The sequence below is a fragment of the Pagrus pagrus genome (assembly GCF_965226575.1).
Source record: "Pagrus pagrus genome assembly, chromosome: 11".
Lineage (NCBI taxonomy): Eukaryota > Metazoa > Chordata > Actinopteri > Spariformes > Sparidae > Pagrus > Pagrus pagrus.
The window spans coordinates 2,920,787-2,934,069 of NC_140195.1; positions in this window are offsets into that span (position 1 = coordinate 2,920,787).

Below are 13,283 nucleotides of genomic sequence, written 5' to 3' on the forward strand. Positions count from 1 at the left end.
GTGTAGGAGTGTGAGAGATTGAATTTTTCCTTTAACTTTCTCCGAACTGACCATGACCCCGGATCTTTGACTACAGGGACATCAATTTCAGAGAGCGCACATAAAGTCGCTCGAGTTTAAATGGGTTTCGTCGGGTCATTTGATCAATGCGGACGTTTTTTGCTGAAGTCTGTCAGTACACAGCTGTCTCAGAGAGATTTATTCGTATTTCACCAGTCCTTTCAGTCACCCACTGTAAAAAATCGATGCGGTATTCTTTACTCAGACAAAGTGTGAGACACACATATCACAACGACGTGTCATACTCAATACCTCAGAGAAGAAACTAGCCTGTCTCCCAACACATCAAGTACATTATAGTGAAAAGTATTAATGGCAAAAAAAAAGATGTGAATGTTAGTGATGTGTTTGTGCAAAATAAGTGAGATGAAAAATAACTTTGCACTCAATCTTATTCGCCTGCAATCACAATATGATCACACCTTTAAAACACACCCTCATACCTACTGCAAGAAATAAAAAAAGGTGGAAAGGTCACCTGGTAAAAGTTGTGAAACGCGGTCTGGTTCGGTTTACGCACAAAAAATAGTTGGTCAGGTTTAGGAAATCATCAAAAGCTTGTACTTGATGTAAATTACAATAAGTGAAAGTGAAGGTCACCCCGACCTCCTCAACGCGCAGACTCTTTAAACTACGCCACATGACCTTTTTCTTTACTCCCGCCATAATTTCTACGGCCACTAAAGGTCGCCACCTAACAAGATCCGTAAAGATGGGTTTTAATGAGCATCCATGCACAGACGACCTATACAGCCGCTTTTCTCAGTTACTTCTAGAGGCTGGAGTTTGTCCTCGATGGCCAGGACATTACGTTAGCAGTTAACGTTTCTGCAAACCAAAGTAACGTCCGAGCTCGACATTTGTGCCAAATGTGGCATATCATGTTCATAATATATGGTAATTAACCACCTGTTGCATCAGGTGGTGGAGGGGGAGGGTCGTGGCGTTAAAAAACATAGGAAAAAACATACAGCAACGTGCAGAAACACACTTGGCTAACATTTATTCTGGCAGTTAGGATGATTTTTTCCTTATTTTTTTGTGTTTCTTCTATAAACTATGGACTTAGAGATAAAGTGAGGTAAAATAAATAGTGTGAATATAACTGATGGAGCAGCATACCTGAAAGCAGGCCAGTTTTACTGTTGGAGCCTGAAACCAGTCCTGCAGAAAAGGTTTGATAAGCTCCAGATCTCCCTGTGAGAGGCCAAGTCTGATAAAATGACCAGAACCAACCATTCTTTCACCTGCTCACACAGAGAGGAGGTCTACACTACGTTGCAGCGCCTGTGGTGGATATTAATGTATGTGTACACTGTACATTCATTTTATTCTGCTGCGATATTTACTCTGGGTTTCAGTGTTGATGGAGTCGAACAGAAAGTCTGTCAGAAAAAGTCTCAAGAGGGAGAGTAATCGATGTTTCTTTAACCTTGTCTGGCCCTAATCAACCTGCTCCACATGGTGGATTTCCAATTTTAGTCTCTCGTCCAATTTCCTTTTCTGTTCATCTGTCTTTCTGCCAGTCTCTTTGTTTTCGTTTTCGAAGGTTCGTTTTTAATTCCCATAGATCTGTAACTCAAACTTCCTCAACAAACTTTTTTCATTATTATTTATTATAGTGGGATTCATATTTATCACAGCTGTCAGTCAGACCAGCTCTACAACCAAGCTGCTCCTCCTGTCTAGCATCAGTGACCAGCAGCAGTAGAGACACATTTCCCATAAGGCCCCAGAATAAGTAAGCTGAAATCTTTTCAACCGTGTCTTTACCTTATTTTTCTACCTGTCACAAACACGAGTGTGGACGAAGTGCAGTAGAGGGATCGCATTGAAAAACAGGGTTTTGATGAATGTTGGTGAGGGAGTAGGGAGTCCAGAGCGGCTGGGGTGAATGTTGGAGTGAGGCCGGTGTGAGCATGGATGAATGAAGGATGAAGCATGAAGAATGAAGGCAGGGAATAGCTGGCTGGCACACTGATGAGCTGAGAGTGTGTTAAAATAATTACAAAGGCAAAAACACACAGGGAGCAGGAGTAGGAGGGTGAAGTGTAGCTACCACTGGGGTGGCACAACAATGGATGGAAAGCCCGGGTAGACGAACTGCAGGTTGGTGATTTAATGAGAAGCAGGTGTGTTGGCTGGAAGGAGCGATGAGCTGATCGCAGGAAGATGTACAGAACGAGCTACAAGCTACACTCCTCTCAGGTGCGGCACCTCTTCGTGTCCGGAAAAGACAAAATGCCACATATTTAGTCCCACGTGGCACAAATAACGACAGTTACTAAACCATCTTACCCCAAAAATACTATTTTTGCGCCCACATGACAGAAAAAGAGACGTTGTGTTTTGGAACAAACATGCTGTCCAAAAAAAAAAAACGTTACATGTGTTGATTCGATTTAATTTGAATGCCAGTGTTTTGCAATATCAGTAACTGAGTGAAAAACCTCATCAGATGACGTCACTTGACTTTATGAACAAAGGGCAGAAATTCAGTCAAGTTACAGTTACTTTGTCCAAGAATAGAAATGTAACGGCACAGAGAAATGATAAAATATATGTATATACTGTATATAAATACAGACAAGACAATAAGATAATTACAATAAAATAGATAGAAATAGAAAACCATACAAATATGTGCTTTATAACATATATAACCATATAGAGAGAATGACAATAAACCGACTCACCATCTTTTTCAACGGTCTTTCTGAAGAAATTAAGTTTTCTGGGTTCATTGTAAGACATACATTTTATTTTATGCTCAGTTTTTGAAGAAGAACGGCACCACAGATGATTCGTCTACATCCGTCACACTCACCGACATTCTCGTCTAAAGTCATTTCCCCCCGCAATTTTCTAGTATTTTAGTTCTGATCTCTGCCGTCCTAATACTTTTACAGAGTTTGATCCTTTCTGTCCTGCAGCCGACGGTTCTCTTTGCCAGATCGTCAGATAGCACTTGATTAAAACAATTCATAGTGGCAGATCATTCCTCACCAACCTCTTGATCTCGACCAATGGACCGATGGAGGCCTGGGAGGAGAAACTTCTTTATGAGCCATCAAATATCTGGAGGACTCTCCGCGTTGACTTAAAACTTAGAGCAAAAATATGTTTTCAAGAAGACTGATGGTAAGAAAATGAACATTAAAGTGGCTGGTGGAGCACAGGGGGAAACAAAGTTTGCAGTTCAGACCGAATGGGAAGACTTTGTGCTCTGAGAGATAATTTAAAAAGTCTTACATTAGCAATTTTCTCTGTATTGTACAAAAGACTCCTTACAGCAAAGAATTTATACTTTCTGATCATAATTAAACATCACAGCAATAACTATTAAAGTAAAATAGCCTGAAAGGAGGGAAACCAGATAATTGCTTAGACCTCAAATAACCTTTTATTCTGACATTTTCCATAACTCGTTTAACAGCTTTCTCACAGGAGACACTCTGCCCCCACCCACGGATTTATTAGAGCAACATTCACATGTATTATTCCTACTGTTATCGAGCAGCAGCATATTGGGCTGTGACAGCTTATTAAAAAGGAGAGGCTGGCCTTTGTTCACAGCGGGAACTCATTCATCAGCAGGATATTGATCACAGTACAGAGCTCTGACATGTTTACCATCAGTGTCAACGCAGAGGGGTGGATGTGGCAGATGTTCTCCTGGATCCTGGTCAGAAAATAACATTTCACTGTTCTGAGTCTTGCAATAATCTACCATGACTAAAGAATTGAGGATTAAACATTCATTGTGTTGAGCCACATGGAGGTCACAATGAGAGGACAAAGTTTAGTTTTTTTTTTAAACTTTATGCTTTGAGTGCAGTGTGTTGTCTTCTTTCCATTTCAACCACTCAGACCCAGAGAAACACAGACTCTACTTAGGTTTTCATTTGGTTACCCACCCTATAATTTCCTGGGAGATGTCAGATGGCGTTTTTCCACGTCTGCCGGCCATGCTCGACTCGGTTTGACTCGGGGCATCAGCACAGCATGGTGGGGATTTGCATTTCCATTACCACAGGGCTGCCTGCTTGGTTGAGTTGTGTCTTTGACTGATGGCGCATTTGTCTTGTCTAGTGGTTACGAGGAGCAACTGTAAACACCGTAGGACTATTGAATAAGGCTGCTAACAAAGCTCCATTCAATCCATGGCAAACACATTTCATTTCCTCTAAATTTCCCACATAAAACTCTGTTATTTCGTTATATAACCTTCTATTATGAAGCTGCATGATCAGGAAATGTTGGGTTTTCACCTCCTGAAACTGCTGAAAGCGAACATGATGTGAAATACAGCAGGAGCAGGAGTCTTGCAACACAGGCTCGTTTGAGGGAAAGAGAGGGATCGTCACGGTTTGGCCGCGGTCGTGAGAGTAAAGATTGAAGTCGGCGAACGTGACCAGACACAACATGAATAAAACTTTACAACACGACCTTGTTTGTGAACATTTCTGTCACTTAAACTTTCATCGGCAGCGGCGGAAGCAATGAATACATCAACCTCCAGGATCCAACGCTTCTCTCGTTTTCGTCATCAGATATCACCCGCTGGCGATTTAGCTCCTGGATCGTGTCTTTGAACAGAGTGTGTGCCGATCCGCCTCTGATCTGGTGCTTTTTGTCAGTGTTCTTTAAAAACTCAGGGCTAAAATCCTGTTGTGTGAACTCGGCATTAGATGATCTAAGTCCCATGGTCGGTCTCTCAGCCTTGAGACGCATTCGAGCAATTGGCCCAGGTCTATGAAAAAGCTGACAAGGACGATCAGCACATGATATTTTGAGATTCAAGTCCCTTCTTCCTGTTTCTGTAGCAGTTTGATCACAGTTTGAATGGACAAAATAAGACTAGACAAGCTACAAATAACACCATATGTCATCAGGCATGAGTAGCTGTATACTGTAATCAGCGAGACTAACCAACAGCTTAGATATCTAGGCAGCTAAAACAACTTGGTTAAGGTGTTGATGCAATCCGAAATACTTCTACAGGTGCTGAGTCAGATAGTTCAGTCGTCTGATTAGGATGCCTCATGGGTGCCTCCCTCTGGAGGTTTTTCGGGGCCTGACTAACTGGGAGGAGACCCCGGGGGACAGACTCAGAACTCGCTGGGGAGATTATACTGCATATCTCATCTGGCCTGGGAACGCCTGGCCATCCCCCCAGGAGGAGCTGGAAAGTGTTGCTGGAGAAAAGAACATCTGTAATAGCCTGCTACGCCTGCTGCGACCCGACCCGGGATAAGTGGAAGAAGATGGATTGGTGTGCTGGATCAAAGAGCAACTAAAAGGAAAGAATCAGACAAAAGACTTCTAATCCTGCAGATCACAATCAGCTGAGTGATGAGTGTGTCTGCATCCATCTATTGCTTCCTCTGCTTTGTAATGGTGATTCGACAATGTCTGACTAAGATCGAAAATTGCTCCGTTTAAATTGCTGGGAGCTATTATTGCAGTGTGCGGATGTTTTGTCTGATTCTTACTTAGAGAAAGGGCACCGTCGGGGTCCAAAGAAACCGTTGATCGCTGTAAGTCGGAGACTGGATGTGAAACAAGGTGTTTGTAAGACACTTTGGACGCCCAACCATCTACCTCAAGCTCTTCCCTATGAGGTTTTGTGGTGGCAACAAATTGAAGCGTACCTCATACATGGTGCTTCAGTGTGATGCTGTGCTCTATATACAAAAAGGAAGCCTGTTATTTTTCCTGAGGCCTCTTCATCAGAGGAGCAGCAGGTCGATGTTTCTTTCTGTTGTGATTCTCATTTGAAGCCCACTAATCACCCTGCCACCAACAACATGGACCCTGAATGATGTTTGTTTAATGCCAAACCCTTTGGCACACCTCGGGCCCCACGGCAGCTGCTCATCCATCAACTGAAAATCAATTGAGGGTTCAATTAGCAGAAAGACTGGTTTGAATGTATAGGGGCTGGAGAGGATTATATTGAAGGACAGCATGTTAATAAATCCATTTCAAATTAGGATGCTCTTGCATCGCTTCAAAAAAAAAAAACATCAGAAGTTTGCTTCTTGTGTCGCCGCAAAGGCAATTTACTAGGGGCTTTGGGGCAGTCTGGGTTTGTCAGTTAATACAGACGTCACAGGTCTGACCTGGATGTGTATTGACACAGCACTAAGGTGTGTGAATGCAGTATATCTGATACATTTTTGACCAGAGGTTTTAGGGTTTCAGTTACCTTAGAAATTAGCTTACATAAGGGAAACTAATTTTATATCATGGCAAACATGAAACGGATGTGGTAAAGCTTTTTGGTTATTTTGTTGAATCACCTCGGAGTAGCCGACTTAATCTCGCAGGAATCACATTGACAGACAGTTATTCCTCATTATTGATTCTGCCTTGTGGTACCACAGTGTCGGCCGGCGTGCTAATGACAGAAATAAAATTGTTTTGATGTGTTATTAGTATGTAGTTACATGGCATTAATACATTATTTTTTTCCCTTTGAGCAGGACTAGTTACACAGTCAGTCACTAATACAAGCTCTGGCCTCATTTCTTTGACTATTTCATATTTTATTCTGCTACCATTAGCAACCAGAAGTGGCCCAGTTCTGTAGCAGTTGCAGTTTTAACTTACATTGTTACATCCAAGGGTAGTTTTGATTGGGAAAAAAAAAAGTTTTGTTGTATTGTATTTGTGGCAATAGGAAAACTAGACAGTTTTATAATGACCATCACTGCTCTCAAGTAAAACCCATGAAACTGCAATTTGGGGGTTTTTATGCTAATATTGGATTTACCTGAGAGCTACAATGAGTCAACTGCTTTTAAATCATGCATATGGTGCAGCAGCAGCCTTAATAATGGCTTTTATGGCACTAAAGATTCATCTTCTCATTATTAAAACACTTGATTATTACTTATTATAGTCTGGTAAATTATTTCAAAGATTTACATTCATTTTTGAAACCATGTCCTCCAGTGAATATAACGCACCCGATATTATTAACTTTATTTGACTTCATATGAAGCCCTGAAGATCAAAACATTAACACTGATATATCCAGTAATATCTGAGGAGAGCAACGCAGAGTCTACTTTCTTTCCACTTTGACTTTATGCAAACTTCGGTCTTAAGTTCTCTCAATTTCACTTTTATGAACTTACGGTGAAACTTGGTGAAACTCCCTCCATAAAAAGAAAAGAGACTTTCATTTCACCATGAGAGGACTGAAGACGTCACCTTTGATTTACAATTTACTGGCTTCTTTATGGGTTTTCATCACTTTGCTGGCATCATCTTAACTTCCTCTGATGTACAGTGTAATGTAGTGTGTCAGAAGACAGCCCAGATATTTCGCACATATCAAAGAAACTGAATATCTCTGAACAAACTTGTCAAAACACATTGATCAAATGAAAGGGAGAATTTATTTTGGATTCAAATTATGTAGGGATGTAATCCAGTCATCATATCCACTAAATAAGGCAGAAATAATAATTTGTGTTGACTTGTAAACACAGTTTACATCTGATGCACACATTAAAAGCCTCCTCCTGGCCATCACTTCACCCTTACACTATAATTCAATCTGTAGAAAAGTGGGGCGCTAACAACATAGGACCAGGAAAGTTCTTGAGCGCTCAAAGAACACTTTCATTCCACCCTTAAAGCTACTTTTGGCAAGTTATTATTATTTAGTAGTAGTGTATAAGAACCATTTTTTTTTTCACATGTAACAGCAAATTGCTGGGCTCACAGTACATAGCCCCTAACTCAATAGCACTAAGCACACAGCCCCTGACCTGAGTGAGTGGCAGCAGCAATGACAGACTGTCGTTCAGCAGCTAACAGAGTAGCTCAAAGTACACAGCCCCTGAGCCAAAGAGCAGCTAACCCAGTAATGTTAGCACAAAGCACACAGGCCCTCAGCCAAATAACTGAATCACAGCGGCAGCAACAGACTTGTTCAGCAGCTAACCAAGTAACATTAGCACGAAGCACACAGCCCCTGAGCCGAAGAAGAGAGCTACAGCGGCAGCAACTAACTGGTTCAGCAGCTAACCGAGTAACATTAGCACAAAGCACACAGCCCCTGAGCCGAAGAAGAGAGCTACGGCGGCAGCAACTAACTGGTTCAGCAGCTAACCAAGTAACATTAGCACGAAGCACACAGCCCCTGAGCCAAAGAACATTGCAGCAGAAGCAGCAACAGACTTGTTCAGCAGCTAATCCAGTGACATAAGCACGGTTAAAACTTTTTCAACTCTTTTGGAACTTGCGTTGTACAAATGAGTGTACCATATTTTCAGGTAAAATAGTTGCATAACATACTTTAAGGAATTATGTCTCTTACTATGAAAACTTGGAGTTCTTGGTCTTCTTCAAGCAGTTGGAGACAAAGCCTGTACTACAACAGAGTTTGTATGTATGCTCTGAAGGGTTTTATAACATCAAGGTTCATTTAAGCCTGAATCTTTTTTTGATGAGACACGAAAACCCCCTCTCTTCAAACTCTCCGTTATGCAAAAAGGTAGTAAAAAAGTAACATCCAGATAAAGAAACATTGCAGGGTGACTCACAATGCCTGAAGACATACAACAGCAGTGAAAATGTGAAAATGGCAGACATAAAAAGAGAAGCAAAGAAAGTTTTAAGGAAATAAAAGTAAAGAAGTGATAGTTTGTCGCAAACATAAAAAAAATCAACCCATAAAGTATGACAAAGCAATAAACATCACACAAAATTGAAAAGTTAAGGCTTCACAATCTCCCACGTAGTTATGTAAGAGTCTACATAGATTTTGGTCTGATACTAAAATCTATGTTTTGGGTGGATTATCATTTTAAATTTCAATTTACACATCCCTCAATGTAGCCTTTGCAAATACGGCTTATGTCTAACTACTCTACCTGTTTTTCTATGTGTGCAAGGACATCAGGAATATATCATTTGTAACTTTGTGCAGAAAACAAAAGCTTTCTATTCATCTCTATTAAAGAAGCTGACAGCACAAAAGAATCACTGCCTCATCTATTATTGAAAGGCTTTGAACATTGGAACATTTAATTAATCTTTTGGTTGTTATATTGATGATCTTGATGATAACAGAAGACACAGACGGACACTATTAATTTAAACCAACCTTTAAAGCAATGATCCAACGTTGAATCAATAATAAATGTTGACCTTAACAGGATTAGATTGTGCTGAATGTCAGGTCGTGATGACTGAAACATGAACCAGATTAGTAGAAAATCTCAAAGAGGTAAGACGTGTGTAAAGTTAGAGAAGGATAAAGAAAAGAGTATGTACATTCACTGATACCGAAAACTGATCTATTAAATGCTGGATGTGGACTATCCAACCATGGCAGCGTATTTATTTCAGTAAAAGTTGCTCTTTAGTAGAAGCACTCGCTGTTTAGTTTATTTATTGACATTAAAACACAACAGTAATATCGGTGCTGCAACATTCAACCATGTACACAAGCACCAGAGGCATTTAGTGTTTATAACAAGATGCTAATTTACAACCCCCGTCCACGGAGGCTTTTTTAAAAGTTTAAAGTATAAAGAAGAACAGAGAATAAAACAAAAAGGAGAAAACAAATACAATATAGGTTTAAAGACAGAACAGAATACAAAATAAAGGCACAAATATGTCTGTTCAGGTGCATTATGGGTGAGGACAGTGTTGCCTTGATTTAACACCTCTGTTTAAAACATTTAAGTTGTGTTGCATTTTCAACTTGGTGGGTAGACAAAGTGTTGCTCCTTTAACAGAGACTGATTGTCCAAATGAGGTTTTGACAATTGAAATGCAACAATTACCATTTAGACGTCCTAATGTCTCGAAAACAAATTCGTCAAACAGGTAAAAAAATACGTTTCTGAAGTAGAACTGATCATGTCTGGCAGTTGACTGAGATCACTCTTGCTGATGGGAATGCTGTTGTTTTCACAGTATTTGGTGAAAAAACAAAATAATTGGACAGAGTTTTGGAGAAAGTTCGATTTTTAACCTGGTGATGAAAAGTTAACGGGATCGGCATTTCCTGAGGGGAAGATGAATGTGTGTAGAAAATTAAAGACAGAAACTGAAGCTGAAAAAAGCTTTGAATCTTCTTCTTCTTTGTTTTTACCAGATAGTGTTTTAAAGTTATTTTTGTTGGAATTTCTCATCAGAACAGATCAAGATTCATCTGATGTATTTTTCAAGTTGGAAAAGTCTGTGAACTTTAGAAAAGCAAACTTTTTCACGGACGCGGAGGATCAGCAGGGTTCTGCTGTAATGAACTCATTAAGTTAAGATAGACTGTTTGAGCTCACCCCTGATGTTAATTGCTGGCCTTTGAATGAGCACCTTAATGACATTCTTATCGGCGTGTGGGCAAAAGAGAAGCTAATGAAGGATGTTTGAAAAAGAAAAAGGAAGATTAAGAAGTGAGACGAATTAGAGATAGATGTGGACATGAATACATTTAAACACAACTGTTAAATTGGGCCAATTATCTGTGATGTACTTTGGCATTTATGGAGTTTATAGAAACCCCTTCCGTGAAACTGATATTGAGTACAGAAGGCTCAGTGAATGATAACATGGATCATAATTTGTGTAATCTGTTGTATTTGTACAAAACATGCCAAAACACTAACAAACAAAGCTGTCCTCACAAGAGAATTGTTCAAATTCCTAAAAGGACAGGAGCCTTTAATGGCGGAGTCTGTCAGGACTAAAAAAAGTTTAATCAACTTATTTAGTGAAGAGTTACTTTTTGAAAGGAGCTTGAAAGTGAATAAAGCGAGGTGTTGGTCTTTATAAAAAGAACAGAATGCCAAGGACGTGCAGCTGAATGGTCGTCTGGCACACCAAACAATATCAGAGTACCTTGTCGTGATATTTCAGTAAATTGGTTACGTCACAACCTCAGATTGGGCTTATCACAAATTAAATAAGCAAAATCTGCAGCTGCGCAGCCTTTGTCTTTACTCAGAAAGAGATTTTGGAGGTTAAAAAAATGGATGGACTTGCAGAGAGAAATTAGTTCAGCAGCTAACCCAGTAGCACTAAGCACACAGCCCCTGAGCCTGTTGTTCAGCAGCTAACTCAATAGCACTAAGCACACAGCCCCTGAGCCTGTTGTTCAGCAGCTAACTCAATAGCACTAAGCACACAGCCCGACCTGAAGAATGAGTGAGTGGCAGCAGCAATGACAGACTGTCGTTCAGCAGCTAACCGAGTACCTCAAAGTACACAGCCCCTGAGCCAAAGAGCAGCTGACCCAGTAATGTTAGCACAAAGCACACAGGCCCTCAGCCAAAGAACTGAGTCACGGCGGCAGCAACAGACTGGTTCAGCAACTAACCAAGTAACATTAACACAATTCTTGTCAGACATCAGTGGGTTAAGTGAACAAGTCCTTAGGTTGGAAAAAAACTAAAGTTGATGTACGATACATCACAGGAACACAAGTCTACTCTGATAACAGCCTCCTTATCTGTCCCTGTCAATGTTCCTGAAGGTAAAAACACTGAACCTGCTCCTGTGAGGTGACGGATTAGGGCTGTTAGTCAGGGTGGGACATATAAATCTCAGCTTATGTCTCACATACTGATTTCTACTTGCTTCATCAGAAACTCCTATAGCGTGGCTTTAAATCAAGTCCAGTGTTTATATCCAAAACACGATTTATAGCCGACTTTTCATCCTCTGGCGGTTTAAACATGTAAAAGAAAGAACCACACCCAAGTCACAGTGAACAGAAACAGAAGAAACACGCATGCAGAGTTTTGGTCTCCTAACGTGGAAACAATTTGACCTTTTGTCCGACTATTAAAATTTTCATTAGTCACAGTTGATTTATTGTCACTGTTGGTGCTCTCATCACTTGAATGTATGTTTTGCGGTGTGTGTGTGTGTGTGTGTGTCCTCTCTCATTATGTGCATCCTCTTCTGTCTGGACTCTCTTTCAGTCCGACTGATTAGTGCGAGTGTGTCAGTTCCTGTGACTTTGTTCACCGTGCGGAGCAATCAGCCGTGTGTTTTGTCTCCTCGGTGGAGTCACACTGTCTCCTAAGCACGGCCGACAGGTACAGATTGGCCGTCCTCATCAAAGAGCCCAGAAGGCATGAATGAGAAAAGCCAAAGAAAGAGGACAGAGGAAAATTGGTGTTAAGATCTGTGAATGAAGCCGGAGGTTCGCTCGTTCTTCCTGCGTGATATTTCTCACTTATTTTTACCATTCCATCTTTCTTTCCCCCTTTCTTCTGCACAGCGTCATTATTTCTCATGTGGCTTGTTATTCTTCTCTTTCTTGCTTTCTTTCTTCCCCTTTCTGCCTGCAGCTTTTTGCTTTTTCCATTCTCTCCTGTTCTGCCTCAGTAATGCAACTCAATTCATGTCTGTGCCTTAAAACGACATTCAGGAGCTTCTGCTGGCATTCATCAGCAGAGACATTCGTGGCATTCAAGTTATGCCAAACACATTATTGTTCCAATCCAGTTTCCCTGGCACACAAAACGCCTGCTAATCACACCAGCACAATTAAAACTCATCTACTTTGCTAGTTTAGAGGAAATCCCAACCGTCACTTTCAGGTTTTATAGTTGATGGCCTCAGTCAGAACTGTGGGTACCAGAGTAACGCTACACTCATTAAAGGGATGTATATATGTTATTTCTTGTCTGTATACTCGAAGGACAAAAAACTTTGTATGTGCAGCCTGTTCTCACTCCCAAGAGGTCAAATACAGCAGCAGCCTGGTCACTGGCTCTCCATGAGGCTGTAATTACCCCCCTGGTGTCATCTGTGGAAGTGGAGGTGCACATAAGACCATGTCAGGGGATGGTCGGGGTGGTTGGATAGGTTGCACCAAGAAGCACAATCTCTGTCCTAAACCTGAACAAACTGTTTCACAGTCCATAAATCATAATATGTCATAATAAATTATACAGGCAAGAGTATATTCATGCTGAGGATGAACCTTTTACACTTTGCACATTGTCAGTAGTTCCTCTGGTACGACCTTCAGGACAAAATAGGGATTTTCTCCTCACCCGCAGATATACATGACATTTACTGTGCATCTGAAGGCTCCCTCGAGGAAAAACTATCTGATATTAATGACCCAGTAACCTTTTCTAGTTCCACCACCTACAGGATGAGCTTGACATTTTTCACTCCTCTTACTGTTAAAGGCTCGAAATATAAAGCAAAACCACCAGTGCTCTTCCTACTTTAAG